This window comes from Chionomys nivalis, chromosome 12 (genome assembly GCF_950005125.1).
Source record: "Chionomys nivalis chromosome 12, mChiNiv1.1, whole genome shotgun sequence".
NCBI lineage: Eukaryota > Metazoa > Chordata > Mammalia > Rodentia > Cricetidae > Chionomys > Chionomys nivalis.
This window is the reverse complement of record NC_080097.1, coordinates 38,112,882-38,140,607: the sequence shown is the minus strand read 5'-3', so window position 1 is coordinate 38,140,607 and position 27,726 is coordinate 38,112,882. Positions and strand designations below refer to the sequence as shown.

Here is a 27,726-nt window from a genome sequence, read left to right as displayed (position 1 = left end):
TTGTAGACCAGGCTGGTCTCGAACTCACAGAGATCCGCCTGCCTCTGCCTCCCAAGTGCTGGGATTAAAGGCGTGCGCCACCACCGCCCGGTTTATTTTTATGTCTTAAGGAAACTTGTTTTGGTGAAATAACTTGGCCAAAGGCTTGTGTTTTGAGCAAGCCAAGACAAGCCCTGTTTTACAATAAGCAATTTCTCTAACACTGGATATGGTGATTCTAACATTTTAAGGTATTCTTATAAGTGTTTTTATTTGTTTGTCTGCCACTTGTTATGACAAGATCTTGCTACATAGCCCAGGATAGCCTCAAATTCCTGATTATCCTATCTCAGTATCTTGAGTACTGAAATCATAGTTATGCCACCACTTCCAGTGTACACTGACAAAATGTTCATTTTCCTAATAACTGATAATGCTAAATAAACTTTCAGGTACTTATTTGCCACTATGAAGCACTTTTTAAATCTTTTGCCCCCTTTTCACTAGATTGTTCTGTATAGAATTTTGTTGCTCTTGATATAGTCTAGGTACAAATCCTCATCAGATATAGGCTCTAAGAATATTATTTCTGTCTGTAGCTTGTTTTTCATTTTCTTACCAGGGTCTTTTTGAGAACCAACAGGCCTTGGCTCAGTGTGTAGAGCTGCTTGCAGCCATGCTTGGCAATCTGAGTTTGAATCCTTTGACTTCCTGAATTCACTGTGAGACTCAATTCCTAAAGCTGCGTCTCCACATACAAAATAAATAAATATAATAAAACCCTGAATACCCAAGCGTCTTTAATTTGTGTGAAGTCAATTTTACCCAAGCCTTACCTTATACCCTGTGCTTTGTCTCTTAAATGTGTGTCTACCAAGGGTCATTAAGATTTTCTGTGATCTGGGTGTGGTTGTTCACGCCTTTCAACCCAACGCTCAGGACACAGAAGCAGGGGGATGAGGAATTCAAAGCTAGCCTGGGCTGGAGCAAAATCCTAACATAACTGGCTGGAGAGATAGCTCAGCGGTTAAGAGCACTGACTGCGCTTCCAGAGGTCCTGAGTTCAATTCCCAGCAACCACATGGTGGCTCACAACCACCTATAATGAGATCTGGTCATTCTTCTGGTCTACAGGCAGGATACTGTATAAATAAATAAATAAATCCTTAAAAAAAAATCCTAACATAACAAAGAAGAAACAACGATATATCTTTCACACCTACAGGAAAAGCTTAAAATGTTGAGTGTCCAAACCAAGTGTTAGAGGAACTGCTTAACACAAAGACTCACATATGACATACATAGCTAATACACCTGTCTACCTCATGGACAACATGTTTATTTTTTTCCTCACTTTATGATAACTAGTATAAGGTTTTAAGATCAAAAATGTCTTCCAACTGTGCTCTTTTGCAAAATTGGTTTTGGGCACTTTAGCTTCTTTGTAGTTTATATGACTTTTAGAAGCAACTTGCTAATTTCTGCAAAACAAACAAACAAACAAACAAATCAAAAAAACCCTACCCTGCTTAGATTTTAGAGTTACATTGACTCTGTGCATTAATTTTTAAGGAATTGCTTTCCTGATAATACCGAGCCTTCTAGGCAAGGAACAGAACGTCTCCTTTCACTTATGTCTTTCTCTTTCAATTTTTTGATATAAAAGTCTTGACTAAACCAGGCGGTGATAGCGCACGCCTTTAATCCCGGCACTTGGGAGGCAGAGGCAGGCGGATCTCTGTGAGTTTGAGACCAGTCTGGTCTACAAGAGCTAGTTCCAGGACAGGCTCCAATACCACAGAGAAACCCTGTTTCAAAAAACCAAATTAAAATAAAAGAAAGAAGGAAAAAAAAAGAAAAGAAAAAATTCTTGACTATACTTTGACACTTATTTCTTATTCTGGTCACAGCTGGTATGAATAAAATGATTTTTAAAGTATTGAGCATGTACCCTGCAGCCACTGCTGACCCCAGGAAGCTGGTAGTGCATCATCTCTCCCTTGTCCCTGTGCTCAGGGGTGGTTGCCTAGCGCTTCCGTGCTGAATGAAGGTCTACACACCATTCTTTCAGAGCTGCCTCCACTTGTTTTGCTTCTTTGGGTTGTATTTGTTTTGGTAGATGGGAAAATCTGATCACTGTTCCATCTTTGAAATGCCATCGGAAGAAGCCACAGAGACCTTTAGTCACTCACTCTGTAATGTGCAGAGACAACTGAGGGTCGCAGTGCAGTTTGCTCAAACTTCCTGCATGAAGATAAAGACCTAAATAAATAGAACAGAGGGGATTCAAGAGACGGCTCCGGGTATCTTTATTACTCTTGGCAGTTTGCATAGCACCATGAATAAATAAAGAAATCTACCTCGAGTAAATGCTAACATTCTGGGGAAGGACAGGATCGAGGAACAGGCCATAAATAAAGGATGAGGGGAAAATGGTATTTTAATTTGTAACAATCCATTGGAGGCAGGAGATAACAGACCATTGCTTTTGACATTCTGTAAACGCAGCTTCCAACCTTGAGATCTAGGCCCACCCTAACTATCAACCATGATTCAGTGATGAAATTATGCTTCAACCATATAAGATTCTCAAAATCAACCTCATATGCACACTTTCCCAAGAAGGTTTTGGAGAATTTGCTCCAAAATTGTCTAGTAACAAACAAATAAGGGGGAAACATGGCTCAGAAAATAGAGACACCCCCACCTCCCTTCCCCACCCCTGCCCCCGATACACACACTCAAAAGGAAGAACGCCAGAAAATGATGACAGCATTGGCGGTTTACAGAATGATTTATTTTGAGACAGGATGAAAGGCAACTAGGGGGAAGAATTCAAGAGCAAATGGTATCTGGGGAGGTGGGGGGGGAGCTTTGGCCTGATTTTGCTCCTGTTCATTCTATGCAGATTACTGAGTCTCTAGGAAGCCCCAATTCACAAGGTGCGCTCTCTCTCTCTCTCTCTCTCTCTCTCTCTCTCTCTCCAGTCTTTGCTACAAGGTCATATTGCCCTGCCACAGCAGGCCCCACAGAAGACTGTGCTTCCCACATAGATACTCAAATCTTTACGAGGAGAGGGGGGAACCCTCCCAAATCACATGGAGCACAGCCATCATTTATGACCCATATGTTATGAAGGACAGGAAATATATGAGAAACAGAACTTGGTAGGGAAAACACAAATATCCAAAACATTTTCCCTCTTACTAATCAAAAAGACTGATTGTACTGCCCCAAGATTTATACTTCTCAGATTTAAGGACAGCATTTTGTGAACTGAGTATGTGAAGCTGCCAGTGCCTAGGAAGACATTAGGAACGGAAGAGCAAAATCACTGTAGCAGCCCCGAGTCGACGTCTTGGAAATATGCAGAACACACTTACAAGCAGTTCACAGTGCTTCCATTTGTGAGATTGCATTCTCATGATCTACTGGCTTTCAAGACCGGGAACTGGAAACAAGCCTTTCCTTCGGTCTGCAGCAGCTGGGGAAGAAAAACTCTGTGCTTCGGTGGGGACAGCCCTGCCACTGGCCCTCAGCTCTGCCACTGGCCCTCGTTGCTCCTTTGTGTGGAATGGTGACAGTTGAGTAATTTAGTAACATTAACTTGCAGTTTGAATGACCACAGGGGCAACTCGGGGCCAAGGCTGTTCAGAACCGTAACTGTTAAATCCACAGCCAAAGTTGATTATAATTGAAGCATTTTGTAGCCCTTCTGATTCATCATTATAGTCTCAAAAGTCTATGCTGGTAATGTTTAGCTCTGACCTTGCCCCTGTAAAGTGTTGTTTTAACTCTTGGCTGATAAACATTCCACCAGTATCTTCATCTGTCGCTTCCATCTGTTGGGTACACATTTCTCCCCTCTCTCTCCTCTTCTTTCCTCCCACTCCCACCCCCACAGTTTTTTATGTGGTGGTTTTTTGGTTAGATTTTAATTTAGGCCACAGGTTTCAAGATGTCAAGATAAGATATGACTAATCTAGGAGTAAACAGCCACCAGATGCAGGCAAGGACCCAGGGACTCTTGTGACTTTGGGCTTTCCGTTTTAGGGAGATGGGGAAAGTTTTTGTTGCTACAGAAGATGTTTGTTTTATTGCAAGAAGGTGTTTTTCTGTTTGGGATTTAAGTCTGAGAAGCAGCTTAGAAGCTGGGCTATGAGGGTTGAAACCACCCGCTGGCATGGCTTCCCCTTACCAAAGCCTGTTCTCCCTGATTGGGGTGAGAGGTGCCTTAAGTTTCCCTTCTTAGATGAACTCATGCAGAACTTTGATTTGACATGAGGTCTCTGCAAAGAGGCTGCAGGAGAGGGGAGAGCAGCCTGGCCACAGCAGCCCAGGGCTGCTATTTTGCAGGCCCTTTCTTTAGCTGGCACAGTTTGGTTTTGTTTGCGAGCCTAGATTTGTCTGCATGCCTTTGGCACTCTCTGAACATCTACAAATTCTTTATGGGTCTTTAATAGGTGACCTCCTATTTAAACTAGCAAGTTTCAATAATTTACAACCTGACCAATATAGTTTTTTATCTTGTAACACGGTGAGCCCTTGCCTGCATTATCTGATTTAATCACTGCAGGGCCTAGAGACAGGCATTTTATTTATTTCCATTTAGTAAACTGAGGAAGCCACTTTCATAACCTCTTCAGAAGATGGGAAGAGCTCTGGGATCCGAGGAAACCGCTGGGGTTTGTGTGTGTGTTGTTTTATTTGGTTTGGTTGGTTGGTTTGTTTTGTTTTTCAAGACAGGGTCTCTGTAGCTTTGAAGTCTGTCCTGAAACTCACTCTGTAGACCAAGTTGGCCTAGAACTCACAGAGATCCACCTGTCTCTGCCTTCCAATTGCTGGGCGTGTACCACCACCACCCAGCATGGAAACTGCTTTTTAAATGGAAAGTTACAGTAGTGCAAAGAACTATTAGGTGCTATTTGCCCATAGTTTCCAAATGCTAACATCTTATCATACTTGCTTTACTCTTTGTCATTTATCTATTCTCTATTATCTCTCTCTATGTATTTATCTATCCACCTACCTATAATTATCTAACAATAATCTATCCAAGCACCTATGTAAATATACATACACACATATATATAGTTTAAACACACACACATATATATATAGTATGTTTATATGTAGATACATACTCAAATCAAATAGGACAAAAGAAGCAGAAGCATGTTTCAGGCTGGAGAGATGACACAGAGTTTAAGAGCACTTCCTGCTCTTGCAGAGGATCCAGGTTTGGTTCCCACTGCCCAGGTTTACAACTACCTGTAATTCTAGCTCCTGGGGATCCAACACCCTTTCCGGCCTCCACTGACACCTCTATGCACATACACATACATGCACACACTTACACATAAATAAAAACATGATAAATTAAAAACAGGAGCAGCATGTGACTTTGACTTCTTTTGCGAAGAATCCCAATAGAGAAGTGGGCATCTGACATTGTGTCTTCCAACCCCCTTCACCATAAAAAGATTGCTAACAATTTGAATCTTTAGAACTGCAAGACACTTTTCAAAAATCATGTTTTTATTTTAATTTGCCCTGCTAAATCTTTAAACCTTTTTCCTGCATGGTTAAAATAATCACTTTAAAGTTAATCATTCTCTAATGCTGTATTCATTAGTTTTCTGTCATTATAACAAATAACTTCAGTCAATTGATACCGAGAAAATGTTTATTTGGGTGTATTGTTTTAGAGATTCCAGCCTGTGGTTGGTGGCTGTGTGACTTTGAGCCTGCGGTGGGAGCACAAGGTGGAGCTAAGTCATTCTCTGAAGAGCCAAGAAACTCTAGTGGAGAGGACCAGGGTTTCACAACCCTCTCAAGGGCATGTCCCCAGTGACCTGAACACCACCCAGGAAGCATCATTCCTAAAGGTCTTATCACCTCACAGTAGTGACAACCCTTAGGCACTGTATCAGTCAGGGTCTCTAGAGAAACAGAACTGATAGAATGAATCTATGTATAGATATAGGAAGGAAATTTATTAGAATGGCTTACAGGTGGTGGTCCAGCTAGTCCAACAATGGCTGTCCACTAAAAGAAGGTCCAAGAATTCCATGGTTGTTTAGACCGTGGGGCTGGATGTCTCAGCTGGTCATCAGTGTAAGCCGGAATCCCAAAGCTATAGAGTGAGAGCAATCAGAGAGAGAGAGACAGAGAGAGAGGCAGAGAGAGAGGCAGAGAGAGAGCTTCCTTCTTCCATGTGCTTTGCATATTCTATCGCCAGAAGATGTGGCCCAGGTTAAAGATGGATCTTCCTAACACAAAGGATCCAGATTAAAACTAGGTCTTTCCGTTTCAAATGGTTTTAGTTAATTCCAGATGCAGTCAAGTTGACAACCAAGAAATGCCACCACAGGGACCAAGCTTTTAACACACGGGCCTCTGGGGACATTCTAGATCCAAACTCAGGCCACATTCAGTGTCTTCCATTGTTCCAGATATTTTCTGGCCTCTGAAACTGAAAGAGAATAATTTATTTTGACCATATGATAATCTATTTTGACCATGGCAATTTGTTCTGGCAGCCCCCAGAAACCAATACACGGCATCATAATCTCATGCGACTAAAATGAGCTAACTGATTTTAGCCAACATTTTCTAACTGCTTTATCAATTTGAATTTTAAATTATTGTTATTACTGCACTGTGGAAAATAACTGGCAAGATAAGAAGCATTCTCTGAGGGAGCACAAGCCTGATATCTAGACTTAAATGGTAAGCCAAGAAGAGAAAGAAACTAAGATTTACCAAGCATCTATTTCTCTATTATATATGTCACAAAGACACTTAAACCCACAATTGGATAAGGGTTTTATTGATAAATTATCAAATGCATATTTAAATTATTTTATATTTATTTATAAATAATTTAAATTATAATTAAGTGATTTAAATAATCAAAATGGAAATGATTGCATAATTTATTATATTTAAATCAATATAATTTATTTTACATATGTGTGTGTGTCAGTATGTATGAATATGCATTACATGCATGTAGGAGCCCATGGAGGTTAGAAGAGGGAAGTGGATCCCCTGGAATGGAGTTATAGGCGAGTGTGAGCTGCCTTGTAGGTGCTGGGATTGGAACCTGGGTTCTCTACAATAGCGGCAAGGACTTTCGACTGAGTCCTTGCCAACCTTTTTACAAGCATTTGTTTATTTTAGATTGTATCCCCATGTGTGTGCCCCGGAACACGTATGACATCTGAGGATAAACACAGATAGCCATGTGGGTGCCGAGGATCACAGGGAAGCTGTGAGACTTCGTATTGAGAGTCTTCACCTCCTGAGCCATCCTGCCCACCCCGAGTAAGGGCTTTGCAGAGAGTATTATGGTACACAGTGGGGAGACCTGAGAACATCGAGAATATAAGGCAAGGGGACCCTGGGGCTGGATCTGAAGAGGTAACAGAAATTAATAAAGGGAGGAGCACACAGGTGTGTGTTAGGTCTAAAAGACTTATCCTCGCATGGAACCCAGGAAGGGACCGAGTGGCTGTGATGCAGTTATACAGGAAGTGGGAAGGTAGTGGAAAGGGGCGGAGGGGGGATGGGGACGGACCAAGCGCCAGCTGCGGTGCAGTTGTATGGGATGTGATGGGATGAAGTGGTGTGGGGGGACGACCATGCACTGACTGTGATGCAGTTATACAGGATGGGACAGGGAAGTGTGTGTGGGGGGGGGAGGTAGTGTAACGGGGCGGGGGGGGGGGGCGGGGACGGACCGAGCGCCGGCTGGGAGCAGTTGTAAGGATGTGATGGACGAGGTACATGCAAAGCACCCTGGATGTTTGCTAGACAAATGGAAAAATGTGCTTAGATTTGCACTTTTGGAAAGATCACTTGGACTGGATTCAGAGTGCCGTGTGTATGAGGTGGGTTAGGGCTTGATAACAACCGAGGCTCAGAGATTAGGTCTGCATGCCCCACACTCCAAAACTCTCCAGCCTGCACACAAGGTCCAGTCAGGAGGCCAAACTCCTCTTCCCCCAGTACCAAGCTGTCTCCCAAACCACACCCCTTCCCAAGGATCCAACACCCTTTCTGGAGAGAAATTAGAATATCTTCCCAGTTACCCGGACACCAGTGACAAGCAGGAAAGGTGGACCGGAGCCAGGACAGCGCCTGAAAGATTTCTGTCCACTTTCCACTTTGCGTTTTCCTTCTAGACTTTAAAACCACTAGGTGGGTGAACAACCAGCAAGCGGGATTTTCCCAAAAGCATATCTGGCAGTCAGCTTGGGGGCTGTTGTTTTCTGAGGTATATATTGCAGTTGTTAGGTAGAAGCTTTTGTGATCCGGTTGCCATGGGCAACGACTTACCGTTTCAGCTTTTTCTCTAGGTCTTGCGGCTCCAGGGAGTAAGGTGAAGCCATGCTTGGCTACCCGCAGTACAAGCAGTGCTTTAAGTAAATCACTAAGTAAACCAATAAATCAGTATCTAATCATTGGGTTTTTTTTTCTCTTATTCTACTTCAGTAATTAAAATGGTTATTGAGATCATTGGATTCTGTTGAGATTGTGGTTTGGGGGTAAAGTTCTGTCCCTACCTTCTCAAGTGATGGGAGTACATCAGGTCAGGTCTACTGGCTTCCAGTAGAGTATCATGCTATTTATATGTTTAAATGTGGGTGAGAGAACTTAGGATTCTGATACAGGTAACATTCAAGAGTTTATCGTAGCATTTGTCCGGCCAGGCAGTGTGTTCTCTAAGCAGGCTTTGCAATGCCTGTACTGTTTCTCGTGTGTTATAAGTTCATCCTTTGCTGATTGATTGTCAGCCACCTCATGGTCTTTTGTTACCACTCCAACACCTTGTGGGCATATCTGCGAGCACTTGGGAAAGATCTTTCTAGGAACTGTTTTCCTAGACTGATTTCCAGGTCTAAGAGAAAACATCTTTAAATGCAGACAGAAACTCACAAACCCCGCTTCTTAGAAGATCATTCGGATACATATGTCTACCAGCAGTTAGGCAACATCGCAGCCTCAAGTATTTCTGCCTGGTTTTAAAAATGTTTATATCAGGGCAGGGTGGCATACATCTTTAGTCTCAGCACTTGGGAGGCAGAGCCAGGCAGATCTCTGTGAGTTCCAAGACAGCCTGGACTATATAGTGTGAATTCCAGGCCAGTCAGAACTAGATAAAAAGACTCTATCTCAAAAAACAAGAATAAAAAAATTTAAACTTTTTAAATAAAATTTCTAATTTATTTCAGGTGATGGACAAAAGTGTTTTCCCTTGGCTTATTAAGGCAAGAACCATTTTTTCAGTGCAATGCATGTGTGAGTAGCTTGGGCTAGGGGTCATTATCACCTGGAAAAGGTTAGACATGTTAGCCTGTCGTTGCTGGGACAAAATACTGGAGTCAACCAACTTAAAAACAGGAAAGGTGGGCCAGGAGAGATGACTCAGCAGTTAAGAGCGCTGGCTGCTCTTCCAGAGGACCTGAGTTCAATTCCCAGCAACCACATAGTGGCTCACAACCATCTATAATGGGATCTAATGCCCTCTTCTGTTGTGCAGGCATCCCGTGCAGAGAGAACACTCATGTTTACAAACAAAACAAAACAGGAAAGGTTTCTTTTGGCTTACAATTTTGTTGTGGGGTATCCACCAGAGAAGACTACTCAGATACGGGTTTTTTGTTTTTTTTTTTGGTTTTTCAAGACAGGGTTTCTCTGTGGCTTTGGAGCCTGTCCTGGAACTAGCTTTTGTAGACCAGGCTGGTCTCGAACTCACAGAGATCCGCCTGCCTCTGCCTCCCGAGTGCTGGGATTAAAGGCGTGCGCCACCACCGGATACGGGTTTAAACCAATAAAAAGTCCTTATTAGCTGATCTGGGTCTACACTGGGCCTTCTGGGTCCCAGTGTAGCCCACACCTTTCTCAGGATGAGTTTTAAGCCAAAGTCTATACAATGAAAAGGAATAAAACCAAAAAGCAAGGTTAGTATATTTAGAGACTTTTCCAGAAGCACAGACTTTTCTGGATTAGGTCTTTGTTCTTGTTTCAGCAGTTGGTGCTATGTCCGCATTGAGTTTTGGGGTCGGAATGGTACCTCTATCAGTTGTGTTAAGGTCTAGGGGCGTATTGCAGTTTGAGAAATTTAAGTCCTGAGTCGGTTTGGTCTGTTGCTTTGGGGACTTTAGTGAAGATACATTGCTCTGGTCGAGGGGAAAGTGAGTGCCACATGGTGGAGGAGGTTAGCTGGGAACAAAGGGAAGAAGAGGACATGGACAGGGTCCTGCTAGTCCCTTCAAGGACATGACATCCAATGATGTTTCACTTCCCACAAAGTCGTCCTCGCTCCCTAAAGGGCCAACACCTCCCAATAGAGCAAAACCTGGAATAAGCCCTCAGTGACTTTGGGAGGTCACTGACCAGCCAGTGTGTTTGTGATCATCCAAACCAGAATAGCCCAGGAAAGGCAGGACTCTCACTTCCCTGCACTTACATTTCAGGGTAAGTCCTGGGACAGAATGGCAGAAGGGAAAAGGAGGAGTTGGCAGGTGGCGTGGGTACTCCGGAAGGAGAGCTCCAGGAGCTGATGCCACCGAGCCTAGAGGGACCCTGGTCTCGGGGGAAAGGAAAAGGATCTGGAATGGAACGCAGTTTTCTACAGTCTGGAATTCCGCTCCGTTTGTGTCAGCTACGCCTCCTGTGTGTATTTAACTTAACCTCCTATTAGAGAGTCCATGAGATGATGAGCCTGGCCTTCCTCCCAGGAAGGCAGCTGTTTCCACAGGGTGAGGGTGAGCCAGGAGAGCCCGGAAGGGGGAGGGGCAGCCACTGATGAGCAAGAAGATGCATCAGAAGTGCTGCTCTAGATCCCGGGTAAGGAACAAACCTGAGTCTTCTTTTAACCTCGCATCATCGCGTAAGCAAGATTCAGGGGCTGGAAGAGATTTGAATGTGAGGGCTAGTGTTATGATTTTAGTCGTACTTTTTGGTTTATTATTTATAAACAATATTATCATATTTATTCATGTGGGAACAGATATATGCATACAACGGTCAGAGGAGAGCTTGTGGGAGTTAGGTCTCAGGAATCAGATTCAGATCTTTGGCTTGGCCGCAAGCATCTTTAACCACGGATCCATTCCACTGGCTCCTCCCCATCTTCAGTATTAATCAAGTTAGGTCCTGGAAGGGAGGGTCATGGGATGCAGGGATTGTTGGGGTGGCAGGGGGAGGGCTAGTGACTGAAAACACATGTTCCTTTGCCAAATGTTCAGTTAGTGAATAAAAGCTTCTTTGGGGGCAATTTAGATAAACCCTGGAGAACTCTGCTATTCTACCTGATCTTAATGCCAGAAGTAGTTATGTTTCCTTGTGGGATGTATCAAAGGTTCCTCTGAAACTTTTATGTCATCTTTACTCACGACATGCTGTTGGTCCTAAAGGTTGTGTCTCTGGTGCAAAAATAGCCCTATGATTGTGTTGTTTCACGGTTCAGGAGATGGGAGCGGGACAGAATGAGCTGGATATTCATAAGGTTCCAGATAACTTATTTCGGATTCTCTCAGAAGACAGAGGAACAGCAGGGGATGAGGGAAATGACTTCATTTCCATGGGGAAAGTCGACATGGAGCAGATGACGAGGGTGCCTGCCGCAAGATGAATGTCTTCATATTTTCTTTTATTGCTTTGCTGCAATTAAGGCCTAAAGTGGATTATGAACAGAGACAAACAAATATCGCCCACCTTGGATTTATGCCTGGCCTGCTGTGAAGTTGTGGGGGATATGACTGACATTATGCATGTGATGCTATAAGGGAGGGGGACTTTAATAGGTGATGGAGTGATAAAGATCAAAGTGTCTGGGCTGGAGAGATGGCTCAGGGGTTAAGAGCACTGGCTGCTCTTCCAGAGGACCCCGGTTCAATTCCCAGTACATGGCAGCTCACACTGTCTGTTAACTCCAGGATCCAGCACTCTCACACAGATATACAGACAGGCAAAGCACCAATAAAATAAAATAAAAAGATAAAAAAGAAATCCAAGTGTCAACACAAAGGCAGATGAGAGGAGTCTTGCTTTTTAAAGATTAGGATTAACTAAGGAGAGATTAGGAGGCAGGGAGACCAAAGTAGTCATTGAGTGCCAGACACAATGAAGATGGAGAATAACTTCCGGGGCATGGGGAAAAGTAAATGGAAAACAGACAGAAGAGGCCTACTCTGTTGCTTTTTTTTTTTTTTTCTCCCCCGAATTCTTTTTTCACATGTGTAAAACTGCTGTCTTAATGGGCCCTGAAACCTCACGTAAGGATTACCAGGGGTGGTAGTTTGAATGTATTTGGCCTCCATAAACTCATAGGAACTGGCACCTTTAGGGTATGTGGCCTTGCTGGAGGAAGCACGCTCTTGTTGGAAGAAGCTGGATGACACACACCTTTAATCAAGACTTTGAGGTCAGAGGTCAAACCTTTAATCTGGCCATATCCTCTGTTGGAAGTGTGTCACTATGGGGTGGGCTCTGAGGTCTCTCTTGTTCAAGCTTCCTTCAGTGTGACAGTCAGTCAACTTCCTGTTGCCTGCAGGATGTAACACTCTCAGCTCCTACACCATGTCTGCCTGCATGCTGTCATGCTCCCTGTCGTGATGAAAATGGATCAAACCACAGTACTTAAAACTTTTCTTTATAATAGCTGCCTTGGTCATGGTGTCTCTTCACTGCAATAAAAGCCCTAACTAAGACACCAGGATTTTCATTTTTTAATGTTTGTGAATTATTGTCACTGCCTTCCACACAACCCAACCAGAGCAGGGAGCCCAGTTTACTAGAAAGGAAAATAATGGTTCCTTGACTTCAGGTTCTCCACCTGTGGAGGGAATTGCTCTAGGGTGGGCTGTAATATAAAACCCTTGGCCAGAAGCACTCTGATCCTTGCACTCCCTCAAGGTTCAGGGCTCAGAAGCCTGGTCCTAGAGTCCTGTGTGAACAGCCCAGTGCCCAGGCGTCCCACCAAGGAAGGATGGAAAGGGAACAGGCTGTGGGCTCCTCCATCTCACAGCTGCCTGTAGCTTGGCTGGGAAGCAGAGTGGTAGAAGCTATCAGGGCACTTACAGGCTGCATGGTGGGTTGAGTTCCAGGAAGGGGCATCTTCCCGGATAAAGGGCTGAGGACTCCATCTGGAGCATCCTCCTACAATCTCTACCTCTTCGAACAAAGGCGAATTATTTTCTGTTCTGAGATGCAATGTCTCTCTCTCTGCTCGTTAAAGCGAGACCTCCTATGCCTCAGAGGCCCCGTGGAGACACGTGAGCTGCACACCTTTCATCCTGGTTCTCATCTAATCACGAGCAAAGCACGGCTGAGTATTTTAATTATTCTTCTATCATTTTATACATGCATGCAACGTTTTAATTTATTCTTTGATCATTTTATACATGCATAAAATATTTTAATTTATTCTTCAATCATTTTATACATGCACACAATGTTTTATTTTAATTTATTCTTTGATCATTTTATACATGCATACAATGTTTTATTTTAACTTATTCTTCGATCATTTTATACATGCATACAATGTTTTATTTTGATCACATTTACTCCCTGCTTATCCCCTCCAAGTTCTCCTGGATTCTACCCAACCCTTTCCCAACTTTATCTCCTTTTTTTTTTTTTTCAAATAACCCCCTGAGTCCAATCAGTGCTATTCATACACTTATGGGTGTGGAATACAGCCAACCTACCAGAAAAGATCCCTAAAGAAAACCCATGCTCTTTCCTCTAACACCCACCAGCTGAACAGCTCCTTAGCTATGGGTGAGGGCTGATGTGCTCCTTCCATGCTGGAATGTAGGCTGATTTGGTCTCGTGCGGGTCTGTGCAGGCAGCTACAGCTGCTGTCGGTTCATGAGTGCATTGTCCTGTCCTGTCTATGAGACACTGTTTCACCCCATTCTCCCTGACTTCAGACTCTTACAATTTTTTGACACCTTCTTCTGTGATGTTCCCTAAGCCTGGTGGTAGAAGATATGATACAGGTGTCCCAGTTCACAGATACTTTGAACAAAGGGGTGTGTGTGTGTGTGCATTCAGTGAGTGTACCATACTAGGAGTAGGCAGAGCTCTAAGCTGACCCCAGTGACTTAGGATTTTTGTATGCTCACCTATGGCCCTTTGGATGTGAGCAGGAATTGTAAAATGGTGATTGCCATTTCTGTGATTCAGTTGGATATTACCGGAAAGGTTTAGCGGCTTTAACCAGGTGAATTTAAGAAAAACCATACTAGGTTGAAATCATACTAGGTAGAGGTGACGTGTTGTTGACATTGTGGTATGTTGTTGTGGTCTACAAATGCGTTGTCACAGCTATCCTAGAATGCAGATTGAACATGCCTGGCCAGTGAAAGTTTGTAGTAAGTTCTCTTATCTGGAGGAGAAAAAGAATAAAAAAAGAATTCTTTCAATGTGGGTCTCAAGTGAGAACCCATTCTTTGGTTTGTCACCTTGATTACAGATCTGTGAGGTTTGAGCAGAGGACCCTGTGTTGTCCGTACCCTGGATTCCATGGAAACGGTAACACAGTAGGTGTCTGTCCTTCCAAGGTGCCGCACTCCTGGTAATTCGGGATGCCTCATCATGCCAAATGCTGTGGGTGTGAGGATCTAGAAGACTAGGGACTCAGACAAGTCAAAAATTGACTACATGCTATCTGATAAAAATGGCATTGCAGCAGCAAGCCTAGATCCTTCCCTGAAGCCTCCTTGCCCAGTGGCTTCAGGAAGGGAAACAGACTGCATTCTGGAGGGTTCAGAGGTCAAATACAGGGGAGTCCCTTCCAAGAAAGCAAGAAAAGGGAAACCAAGGCCATAGGGGTCTCATAAGAGTAGAGAAGGAAGTGAAGGAAAACCTACCTGGGCTCCTCTCCCCAACTCTTTTCAGCTCCAAATCTGGGCAAACAGAGATTTGAAAAGCCATAAAAGGGGGTGGTGGTGGTGACACATGCCTTTAATCAACACTTGGGAGGCAGAGGCGGACAGATCTCTGTAAATTCGAAGCCAACCTGGCCATTAGAGAGAATTTTAAGACAGCTAAGCCCGCACAGTGAAACCCTGCCTTGAACCTCACCCCCAAAGAAAAGCCAGAAAAGTTTTTGTGAAACTTTTGTCGAGACGTTATTGTTGCTGGGTTCTTCAGATAAACATTGAGGAAATTTTCAAATGCCCTTTAAAAGGTATTGAATCAAAAAACAATACACAGACAAAATCCACCACTTTGACAGTAAACTACAAAAGAATCGAGATGGTCAGAAATATGTCCTCCTCCTGGCCCACTGCCCAGATTTGAATCTGTAACCTTATAAACACACAGCTTATTAAGTCCCCACTTCCGCTGAGATGCAAGCCAGAATAGCCCTTGCAGATACGTACGCGCTCAGAAGCAAACCTGTATTTACTCAAAAGGGGACAGCATTTGAGAGCCGGTGCAAGTAAGGAACGAACATGACATCAAATTTTAGAGCGAATCCCTCAGATTTCACGCAACGAACCATTTGAGAACAGAGAGTGGGATACTTCTAAGGGGCCAGATGAAGCATTTTCTCATGTGACGCCATTGGTGGGTTAAAAGAAAGGTCAGCCCCAATATTAGCAAATACAAGTGTGCTTTACTTTAGTCTGTTTTTGTGGGCACCTGACCGCCAATAGAACACAACCGGCCCCACTGGGAATGGTACCTTAAATTGCATCTCTCAGGTGGTACAGGTTTGCTTCCAGGGGAGCAGACGGCAATGATGGGAGATACTTTAGACAGTTGAGTTCTGCTTTTGGTATCTAGTGGTCCATGGCAGCCAATGCCAGTAGACGCTATACAATGTTCAGGGCAACTGTCAATGGTTTTATTTAGAAATGTCCCTTGGGCTTGTGATACTATTTGCAAGGCTGAGAAGCCCTTACAGCAGGTTGTGGGTGATCTAGAACACGGGATGCTGCTGGAGCCCAAGGAGAAGTGGCTGAGAGACAGATGCATCTCAGGGTGGGACACATCTGTAAGGTACCCATAAAGTCTGGACTTCTAAGACCTAGGGAGAGTGGCTTTTTAGGCAAGGCTGTGGCAGAAGCAGCCTTCTCTCTACTGTTTAGAAGTGGATTCCAAATGCTTCTGACTGGTTCTTCAAACAGTCAGGAAAGCAGAGCGGGTGCGATTTATTATATTGTTCTGTCTTCTTCCCTCATCCCTGTATAAAGGACATGACCTGTCCTTCCACCTATGACAGGACAGACAGCAGAAGACAGAGAGCAGAAGAGTGCACTCTGGTCTTCCGTGTGCAGGAGCGACAAAGCCCGACATAATGGAGCCTAATTATCGTTAGGGAGGAGGACAATACTGGGGATCGAACCCTAACACATTGGGAAGCTTGGTACCACTGAGCTACACCCCCAGCCAGATAACTGCGCAATCGTTTTTTAAAATAATGTTTTTAGTTTTTGAGATTATAATTATGTCATTTCCCTCTTCCCTTTCCTCTCTCCAAACCTTCCCATGTACCTCCCTTCAAATCCCTGGCTTCTTTTTTCATTAATTGTTTTTATACACACACACGTATATGCATATATATTTGTTACATATATATATATCTTTCAAAATACATCTGTTTGCCAGATGTATATTCCTAAATACAACCTGTTCAGTTTTTGTAATGTTACTTATATGTATGTTTTGAGGTCTGACCATTTTGTGTTGGATAACCAAATCGGAGTACTCTTCCCTTGAGAAGACTGTTTCTCTTGCTCTCAGTGTTCCTTCGTTGTCTGAAGTTCTTTGCCAAGTGTTGAGGCCTTGTGAACTTTCTTCTGCATTACTTAATTCTTAATACTGACCGTGAATATGCTCTCCTCGCTCTGGCTATGTTTTCCTTCGCGAGCTTCATTTCACTGCGCTTCATTTACGTATCAAATTCTGTTCCCACCACGGTCTGCAGTGCGTTGTTGCAGTAGCTAGAGTGGAATCGGGGATTAAGAGGTGTCTCATAAGCACAGTAAGCACTATCATCCTGAGTGTGTGTTAGCGGCTGGTCAGAAGTCAGTTCCTGAAGGCAGATGTTGGTAGATTCTGTAAGTGCATAGAGACGAACAAGTAAGAGACTTTGATAAGCCGATCAGCATGAAATCCTGGCATTCACAGGTAAGCGCAGCTTCCTTAGACCTTCTTGCTTAGAGCTGGGCTTGTTCACATCCATTCACAATGGGTGGGTGAGTCAACGTCTTTGGACTGGCAATGTGCTGACTTCCCCAGGAGGTACAATGAGTCTTCTCTGTGAGCTCTATAATACACTGGGGTACAGGGGTGTTGTTTACCATCTGTGCTGCAGGTGGTGGGGAGGATTCTGGGAATCAGCTGCACATTTACTAGCCAGAGGCAATGACTTCTCAACAATATCTTTCATTTCTTCAAGAAACGTTTGTCAATAAATCCAAACAAAATCAGAGACTACTATAAATTCAAAAACAATTTCCATCACCAAGGGCTGCTGGTTTGGGAGTTTGCCATGATTGACGGCACCGAAGTTTTCTCCACATTGCTGAAGGGTTGAAATGTCTAAACCATACATGGTTTTGTGACACTTCCTGGCTCCATGATGCCCAGTTTTCAAACCTCATTTTCAAGATGAAGTTCAGATGCCTGGCATATAAATCCTTTCCCACTCTGACCCTGTCAACCCCTGCGTTTGGGATTTGCACAGGGCAGTGGCTACAGCAAGGCTGCAGCCTCCTCACTTACGATGTTCGATTTTATACTTTCTCCTAGTCCTGTCGCTGTTCCTGTGTAGACTTCTCTGTCATCACACCTGGATAACCTGAGAGTCTTCATGTGTGAACATGTGTGTAGACACAATATTCATATGGATGTGCATGCAAATGTGTGTGGAGGCTGTGCAACCTCAGCTGTCATTGCTTATATGTCTTAACTCAGGTGTGTGTGCATGTGTGTGTGTGTGTACATGTTCTGCAAGATGGAACTCAGGTTCTCACATGTTATAAGGAGGGCCACTCATTCATTCCTGGCTGCTCAGACCATGAAATAACCACACAGAAACGGAAATTGTATTAAATCATTGCTTGGCCTAGTAACTCTAGCTTCTTATTGGATATCTCTTACATCTTCATTTAACCCATTTCTATTAACCTGTGTATCGTCACGTGGCTTACTGGCAAGGTTCTGGCTTGTCTGTTTCCGGAGGCGGCTACGTGGTGTCTCTAACTCCGCCTACTCTCTGTGGCATTCACTCTGGAGGCTATCCCTGAGTGAGATAGTCCCTTTTTGAGTATTCTATCAGGGCTTAGGAAAAGATGAGGTAATACTCATTATATGGCTAGAACTTCAACTTACAAACTTAATAACTATGAAGCATCCATTTTCTCTGGGAACCTTTAGGAGATGCCAAGGAAATAATCCCACAGCGAAAGGATAAGCAAATAAAGCCCTGCCGAATTGAGATGAGAGATGGGGCTTCCAGGCCTTCATTTCAATTCCATGGTTACATCTCTATCTTTGGGGTCTATAAAACATTGTACCCTTCTGATAAATCTTTGATCTTAATTTTTTTGCAGTTTACAGAACACTGTGCTCATAGGATCATACAAATTACTTCTTGGTTTTAATGATTTTTCTCCTTTGGTTTTCAACCCCAGTTTTCTTACCTGCCACTCCTCCGCAAAGCATCTGACTGCGTGGATCTAATACAAGTCAGATGTCCACATTCTTGAAGATGGATGTTTGGACTTCTTCACTTTAATCTTTCAAGGAAAACTGCTGAGAACATCTTTGTCTATGTCTACAGTTATTACATATAAACAACTAATTTTAGGGCACACCTCTAGGAGCACAGATGTACTCACACAGTGCACAGACATAGCAAACATAAACATAAAATGAAAATTAAGGTGTTTTTTAAAAAAGAGTTTATTCCATTTTCCTTTTTTTTTTCCTGGGATTTACCTGTTAGTCTCTGAAATTTGTCAAAACCCAACAACAAAACCACTGGAGCCATTTTCATTGGTGTCAAAGTTGCTAACCCTGTCAATTACAAAAAATGATCATCAGTTTCAAGTTTTCTTTTTTTGTACTAAGTTTGTTTTTTATGTTTTCCCAGAAATGTGTGTGCGTAGACGGATTTTTCTTTGGGCCGCCAGCTCACAGAAAACTACAAGCTTAGGCTTGTTCCTAACTAGTTCTTATAACTTAAGTTTTCGTATCTTTTCATCTGCATTTTTTCATGTGACTCAGCTACCTCTGCTCTGTACTGCCCATTCTACTTCCTCTCCATCTTTCTGGTGACCTCACCTCCTTCCCAGCATTCTCTCTGCCCGGAAGTCCCTCCTATCTCTCCTGCCTAGCTATTGGCCATTCAGCCTTTTATTAAACCAGTCACAGCAATACATCTTCACAGTGTACAACCATCCCACAAGTGTGAGTGTATATGTGTGTGTGTGTGCATGTGCCTACACACACACGTGTATGCATGTGTGTTTATGTAGGTTGTTAAACCACTGCTTAATTCATGCTTTGAAGCCCGGCTGTGGGCTGTCCCTTTGCTTTCCCACTGCTCTGCAGTTCCCTTGCTTCTTGCCCCTCGTCCCTCTTGGTCTATTGTGTTCTTGATTTGTTTGGCCAGATCTTTAAAATGAAAAGTTTTTGAAAAGCTGTGGTTTCACTGGTAGTCTCTAGTGTGTAATTATTGTCAGGGTTCTGTTTAATTTCTGCCTTTATTTTTTATCGGTTTCTTTCTTCTAGTCCTCAGAGTGTGGCCTATTAGTTTTGTGATATCCTAAGCTCATTTGTTTCCAGTGCTAGGTTTTAGCCTGTTTGTTTTCGTATTTTTCTGCTCGGAACGCTCTCCCCCAGACAGCTCCATGAATCTCACTCTGCAGCTTCCACGTGTCCTTTAAACGACACCTACTCAGCCCTGCTTTCCTTTCTGCTCCACTAAAACCTGCCACACCTTCTCTTGTGTTGCCTCCCTGCTTTGTTTCCTCTATAACATTATTCACCATTAAACATAGCATACATTTTACTTGATGTTAATTGCTTATTTCCCCTATTAAAATGTGAGTTCTTTAATTTTGGCAAAGGAGACAGATTGTTCCGTTTTGATCATATTTAGAACACCTCCCCTGTGCCTCTGCACCATTAATTTCTGTTATACTCCACTCCTACGAGACCACAAATCTGCTTCTGTCTCTACACATTTGGAAAATAAGGGGTCTTCTTCCAGGGTTGGGAGTCAAACCTGAGACTTCATATATGAGAGTGAGCATTTTACCACTGTATAACCTTAGTTCTCACTAGGGATTTTTGTTTGGTTGGTTTTTGTTTTTTGAGACAGGGTTTCTGGAACTAGCTCTTGTAGACCAGGCTGATCTCAAACTCACAGAGATCTGCCTGCCTCTGCCTCCTGAGTGTTGACATTAAAGGCGTGCGCCACCACCACCTGGCTCCCACTAGGGATCTTAACTATTCCATTCACTGCTATGTGCTGAATGTCTAGAAAGATCTACACACAATGTGAAACCAATACATTTTAAAATAGTCTTACTCTTTTTTTTGCTTATGCATTTTATCTGTTTCTAGGGATGTCTTTAAAATAACCAAAAATAGGTCGTTAAGCAGTAGTGTGCTTGTTTGGCATACATGAAGCCTTGTGTTGGATTACTGCACACAACACACACACCATATACACAGCACACACAACACAACACAACACACACAGTCACACACACGATACACACACACATACAACACATACACACACAGCACACACAACACACAGCATGCCACGCACAGACACAGCTCACAAACACCATACACATATACACAGAACACACACAAAACACACACACCATATACACCTACCATATACACACAACACATACACACACAACACATACACAACACACACCATACACACACAACACACCACACACATACAACACACGCATACACACATACAACACATACATGTACACACACCATACACATATATACACACACATACACAAACAACACACATGTCATACATACACAGCACACATACCAAACATACCAACACACACAGCACACACACACCCATATATACTCAACACACACATACACACAATACACACAACACACAACACACACACCATAGAGACACAACACATACACCATACACACAACACACAGCACATACCATACACACAGCACACACATCATAAACACACAACACGCACATATAAACATACACAGCACATATACACACTACAGAAATTGACTCATCTTGCAACCTTCTATATGGTCATGTGCTGCACAAGGACTACCTATACCACATCTCCACAAGATTATAACAAAACTGGAACTGGATGTCATGGCATGTTCCAGTAATCCTAGCCGCTGGAAGATAGAGGCAGGACAGGAACTCAAAGTCATCGTTGGCTACAATAGTGAATTCGAGGCCAGCCTGGGCTACTTAGGACTCTGTCTCAGAAAACAAAGAATAAAAACTGTAACACAACTGAAATATCTAGTGACATTTTAACTGTCATAATGGAATTTAAAACCAAGTTGCAGTCAGGCCGTGGTGGTGTGGTGGCACACACCTTTAATTTTAGCACTTGGGAAGCAGAGACAGGCAGATCTCTGTGAGTTCTAGGCCAGCCTGGTCTACAAAACAAGTTCCAGACCAGCCAGAACTGTTACACAGAGAAACCCTGTCTCAAAAAAATTTTAAAAAAATAAATAAAAATAAAAACCAAATTACACCTTGTCATCGTGTGACAAAGCATGTTATGAACATGTCTGTGGGAATGTTGGTGTGAGTAGTCCATCGTGGCATGGAGAGGGAGGCGGATGCAGATTTCACTGTCTATAATTAGAAAGCAGAAAAGGATGGATACCAGTGCTCAGCTTGCTTCTTTTCATTCAGGATGCATTCCAGCAGGTGTTGCTGGTCACAGTCAAGGTAGGTCTTCATTCTCACTTTCAACACTTTTGGAAATTCTTTGGTGCACAGAGAGATGTTTTCCCATGATGCTTTTAAATCCTGATGTCAATGAAGATTAAGTATCACACCATTACATTCTGTCATCATTTCAGAGTTCACAATTCTACTTACATATTAAAATGTTTGCTGCAAAATAATCCAGCCAGTCACAGCCTCACACACCTCAGTTTTATACACTCTTAGTATGGAGAGACCATGCTGAGTATCTGTACTTTATCATGTAGGTTACGGTGCGTCCACTCCATGAGACCACCTTCAAGAGAACCATCTTCCCTGTGGAGGTTGGTGCTATGTGCTGAACACTTCTGCCCCTTAGATTTATGTGTTGAGGGCACTTGGAGGTGTGATGGTATTAGCAGGAGCCTTTGGAGGGATCATGGGGTGCAGTTTTACTCTGGGATTAGTGCCCTCATGAAAAGAGGCCGGGCAAGGCTGGCTTTCTCTCCTCTACAAACCAGGACATGGCCTCACTAGCTGGGAATCTGCCAGCTCCGTGGTTCTGCACTTCTAAGACTCCAAAACCATGAGAATAGTTGTGTCTTATTTAAAGCACCCAGACTATAGTAATTTGTTTTTATAGAAACTCAAACTAAGACAGCTGGTTTGTTTGCTCTTGTTATTTGCGGATCCAAGGTCTGAAATACCATGTAAATAACCAGAATCTGAGGATCACGTTGTGTGCTCCAACAGGCTAAGCCATGTTTTTAAGAAAGAAATACAATCACGCAAAGGCATAATATGGGAAATATTAATGGATAAATAATTCAGATTTTTAATCAATGAATAGTATTGAGTAATAAGGAGAGTGTGTTGGGGAGTCGATCTTTTTAAAGATTTTAAAATCTAAACTTTTATGACTCAGATTCTGTTGATAAAATCCGAACACTGAGTATTTGGCAGTGTTGAATGATTGTTCGTTTTCTGTTCACGATGACAGGAGAGACAATAATCCTCAAATGGTAGCGCAATAATTGTAATGAAAAGAAGACGAAAGAGAGTCGGGGTGGCCTCTCCTTTTCTGTGTTAGGTTTTTGTGTGTGTGTTCACATGTGTTCATGTGTGGCACATGTGTTTGGGTGGGTATTTATCTGGGAGGTGGTAAAGCAGATATGAAGAGAAAGATCATGAATTCTGTTTTGGAGCCAGATAAGATGCCTCACACCTACAATCCCAGCACTTCAGAGGCTGAGCCATGAGTTTGAGGCTATCATGATCTACAGAGTGAGACTGTATTTCATACAACAACAGAATTTCCAAGTCCAGGAGATTTCCAAGAATTCAGTTTTAGGCAACTTTAAGACACACACAACAAGCCTTTTTTTCAGGGAACATCAGTAGGAGCTCAAACACATGAGTCTGAGGCTCAGAACTAGACTCTAAATAGTTAAATTAGAATTTACTCATACTTCAATAAAAATTTACTATAATTACAATGACTGAAAAAAATCATTAGTGCGAATTGAAAAATTAATCACTAAGTTTCTTGCCTGTTGTAACTGGTGGAAATGTGTGCCTTTAATTGAGACTTATTTTTCTTGTAAAAGCACAAAGCCCGTTCTGGTAACAAATGCTCCTCAAACCCCCAGGAATCCCATCTGGAAGCGACTTGCTGGTCCAAGGGGGGGAAAAAAAACAGGAAAAGTGCTTGTTGCGCTTTAAAATGGAGCGATCAGTGCCGTGGGGAAGCATTTTCCCTTTGTTTTCTTTGAAACACAATAGATCTTCACAGAGAAAGATGGAGGGTTCAGGCTCATTCCGATCTTGGTGAAAGATAAAGGCTTCTAAGTCGACGTGATGTGTCTGTGGAGAGTGAGTGTCCAGAGGGCTAGCAGATACGCTGCAGACATCGAGGTCATCTCTTAAAGCACTCCAGGAATTCTCGTGACAAAGTGCCAAGAAAAATGTGATGTCCGCCAGGATCTTTGGGCATCTCAACAATGCTAATAATTGGGAACCTGGGATTCCTGCAACGATATCGGATAGGCAAGTGTTTCAAGTGGGGAAGCAATGGTAAGAAAATTTGGGGGAAGGAGAAGACATGGAGTTATCGGGGGCTAGAAATATTAGAGATGAGACATGGCTGCTTTGTCCCTTTATATTTTTATAAGATTAAAAAAAGATGTATTTATTTTTATTTTATGTGCATGGGCATTTTGCGTACATGTACATCTGTGAGGCCCCCACAGAGGCCAGAAGAGGGCATCGGATATCCTGGAACAAGAGTTACAGATGGTTGGAGGTGACATTTGGGTTCTGGGCATCGAACCCAGTTCCTCTGGAAGAGCGACAAGTGCTCCTGACCACTGAACTATCTCCCCAGCCTCTTCTTCACCATTTTTGTGTGTAAAGTTTAATGGCATTCGGCATATTCATATTATTGTGCATCTTAGGGTTCCTGTTGCTGTGATGGGACACCATGATCAAAAGCAACTTGGGGAGGAAAGGGTTTATTCAACTACACTTCCGCATCACTGCTCATCACTGAAGGAAGTCGGAACAGGAACTCCAACAGGGCAGGAACCTGGAGACAGGAGCTGATGCAGAGGCCATGGAGGGGTGCTGCTTACTGGCTTGCTTTTCATTGCTCCATTTGCTCAGCCTGCTTTCTTCGTGAGCATGGCTTGCTCAGCTTGTTTTACCCAGGACCATCACCCTAGAAGTGCCCTCCCCAAATGTCTGGGCCCTCTCACACCAGTTACGAATTAAGAAAATGCCCCACAGGCTTGTCTACAGCCCAGTCTTATGGAGGCATTTTCTCAACTGAGGTTCCTTCCTCTATGATGACTTTAGCTCATGTCAAGTTGAATAAAACTATCCAGCTCATTGTGAAACCACCAACATGTAAAATCATCTCCAGACTTTTCTGGTCTACAAAAAGGAACATCTATACCCATAATATAGCCCTCTAATTCTCAGTTGCCTCTTGGCAAGTACCATTTTGCTTCCTATCTCTGAATCCAAACCCTCTGGGTAACTATAAATGAAATCTTACATTTGCTGTTGTAACTAGCTTACTTCACTTAGCGCAGTATCATAGGGTTTATTAGTGCTGTGTACACAAAATGGCAAAGAAAGCAACTGTTATGTCACACATAGTCTAGCACAACAAAAATATATAAATAGAGAATGGCGGTGTACCATAATGGAAGAACATGTGCTCAAGACCCCGAGTTTGATTTTCAGCACAGCAAACAAACAAATATGCAAACACACATGTAATTGGTTCTTTAATATTTTACCCTTCATCCAGAAGGTCAGCTCAATGAGAGGGACCTTGTAGATCGTATTCACTGCCCTTCTGGTCACCATTCAGTCCAGTATCTACCAAGGGCAGTGGCCTTATAGACAATGTGAAATGAGTGAAGGTCCTCGGTGTGGGGTTTGGGGACAGAGTATGCCTGAGGAACGCCAGTTCTCGTGTAATGAATTGCCTGGAAGCACTGGCAGAGAGTTCTGTAATTTGCTGGTGATAATATTCAGTTGCCATAGTGCTGGGGTGTTTCTGAACTTGCATCTTGATTAAATACAGAAACTGGGAAAGTCGGGATTGTCTGTCACACGTGCGGTCCCTGTCTTCCTTTGGTCAGTCGCAGAAAGGGCTTCCTCCAGGTGAACCTTTGAAAACAATGTCGACTTCTTTGTGTTATCATTTATCATACTTTTACAAATCAACGCACGCTTATGAAATTTTACTTAAAACTTTTTAGCCTTTTAATTCTAGAAACTTGAATAGGGAAAAGATGTAGTAGGAAAGAGAGAGAAACAGATGACTCCAGGGATAATATTTATTAAAATTAAAAATTCATGTGGCTTTTGCCCCAGCAAGCTCACTCTTGGGAGTCTGTCCCAAGGAAATAAAGCCATTAATTAGCACAGACACACGCACAGAGATGCCTTAAGACAGTATTCACTGTGAAACAAAGCCCCTGGCTGAATACTTTATGATATATCAACACCATGAATATTACCCATCCATTTAAAAGAACAGATTAAATCGAAACCAATTGACTTGGAGAGAATCCCATGAGATGTTGTTAAGTGAAGAAGGCAAGACTCGAGAACGTGTATGCAAATGTGTACAATGTTCCACTATTGTAAAGGCCAAAAACACCCAACCAAGACCCAAATCACTAAATCACCTTTCCAATCCCTTACGTAGCTTTGTGAGCGTGGAGAAAACCATGAGAGAAAGAGCCCTGGGCTGGCGCCTCGCCTTGGATGTCAGTGGGGAGATGGCTGCTGCTGGCAGGAGAAAGAAGAAAGGAAAAGGGGAAAGCGAAGCATTGCACCCAAACAGCAAGCACATAAGGCATGCACCCGTGTAAAATGACACGATCCCAGGCTGCTCAGCTAGTTAGTGCTTGCCTAGCATGCCTGAAGCCCCATGCTCCATCTGCACCATTGCATAAAGATGTGAGTCTATTGGGGTCTATTACTCAGCCCCCAAAACAATGCTAAAACACTATGTTAAAAACAAAAACAATGGCTGGAGAGATGACGCCATGGTTAAGGGTGCATACTGCTCTTGCAGAAGACCAGAATTTGGTTCTTTGTACTCATATCAGGTAGCATTAGCTCCAGAGCATCCAATACCCTCTTCTGGTCTCCACTAACACAGACATTCCACATGAATTACACATACACGTACAATTCCACATTACACACACACACACACACACTTTAAAATAAAACTGAATTATTTTTAAAACGGAAAGTAATCCCCCCCAAAAAAACAAAAACAAAACCCGGCTTGCTTCTTCAGATCAAGGTTCTGTTATTTGTACTGTTTTGGACACATATTCTTGGTAGAAGAGAAGAGAAAAGTTCGGAACAGACTTAAGCAATATTGATCTCTAAAAACGATCAAGGTTCTCGGTCGTGGTCTATCAATGTCTATCTGTCTTTGTTTTCTAACAGTGCAATTTTAAGCTGGGTGCACGACAATCAGAGACCATATTCCTCAGCCTTCCTTGCAGCTAAATAATGCCATATGATTGGAATCTGGACAATGGCATTTAACCCCTGAGAGTAGTCCTTAAACCAAAAGGAACCTGGCAGTGGTGGCTCACACCTTTAATTCTAACACTTAGGAGGTAGAAGCAGGGAGATCTTTGTGAGTTCAGACCAGCCTAGTCAAGAGAGTGATTTCTCTGAAAGGCAGGGCTACATGGATAAATTCTCTCTCTCTCTCTCTCTCTCTCTCTCTCTCTCTCTCTCTCTCTCTCTCACAGACACACACACACACACACACACACACACACAAGGAAAGTATCTTCTCCTTTTCTATTTCTCCTGCCCCCAGCATTCTGGAAAGTGAACGTGATGGTGAAACTCCTAAATGGATGGTAGTGCCGAGGGGAAAGGGGGAACTTGGGTATCTAACACCATCCAGCCACCAAACTAACCCTTATTCATTATCCACACTGTGCATTTCTAAAGAAATTATACAACTTTTTTTTTTTTTGTGGTTTTTTCGAGACAGAGTTTCTCTGTGGTTTTGGAGCCTGTCCTGGAACTAGCTCTTGTAGACCAGGCTGGTCTCGAACTCACAGAGATCCGCCTGCCTCTGCCTCCCAAGTGCTGGGATTAAAGGCGTGCGCCACCACCACCCGGCTACAACTTTTGTTTAAGTCATTGTGCTGAATCTGTACTGAGCAAAGAAGTCAATATTTCAGTAATGCAGATTGGCCGCCAGGCTCTCCTCACTACCCAGCTCTGAACCACCATAATCA

At 43.0% G+C, this 27,726-nt stretch overlaps 1 long non-coding RNA gene across 1 annotated transcript in view; it reads left to right on the top strand.

Moving 5' to 3' along the window:
- Positions 1–10,731: 10,731 nt before the first annotated feature.
- The window catches only part of LOC130884885 (uncharacterized), a 39,114-nt gene continuing 22,119 nt past the window's right edge, over positions 10,732–27,726 (top strand). Inside the window, exon 1 of the long non-coding RNA XR_009058119.1 lies at positions 10,732–10,836. This is a non-coding gene — a long non-coding RNA (uncharacterized LOC130884885). The remainder of the gene's footprint in view (positions 10,837–27,726) is intronic.